At 61.6% G+C, this 294-nt stretch overlaps 1 protein-coding gene across 1 annotated transcript in view; it reads right to left on the bottom strand.

Annotated features, from left to right (window-relative positions):
* The window catches only part of IGF1R (insulin like growth factor 1 receptor), a 147322-nt gene that overhangs the window by 146058 nt on the left and 970 nt on the right, over window positions 1–294 (bottom strand). The gene's annotated exons all lie outside the window — the stretch shown is intronic.

Here is a 294-nt window from a genome sequence, read left to right as displayed (position 1 = left end):
CCCGACGCTACCCAAACAAAAGCTATCAGATTGCAAGCGATAGCGCGTGTAGAGCGATATTGCTTATTAACTATGTACAAAGGAAGTGTGCGCGGGGGGAGTGGGGGGGAGCGCCACACAGTTCTGGCCTCAAGGCCAGGGCTGCGCGTTCGCAAAACAAAACACGCTCCTCTCTCCTCCTCCTCCTCCGCGGAGCTTCGCGCTCTGGCCCGGGCCCCGGGCATCGAGGTGTCCTCGCGCGGCGCGGCTGTGTGTGTGTGTGTGTGGCGGTGGCGACACTCCCACGTCGCAAAA

The sequence above is a fragment of the Myotis davidii genome, unplaced genomic scaffold, assembly GCF_000327345.1.
Source record: "Myotis davidii unplaced genomic scaffold, ASM32734v1 scaffold164, whole genome shotgun sequence".
Lineage (NCBI taxonomy): Eukaryota > Metazoa > Chordata > Mammalia > Chiroptera > Vespertilionidae > Myotis > Myotis davidii.
Note: the sequence above shows the minus strand (reverse complement) of the source record. Positions and strands in the feature narration are given on the sequence as shown.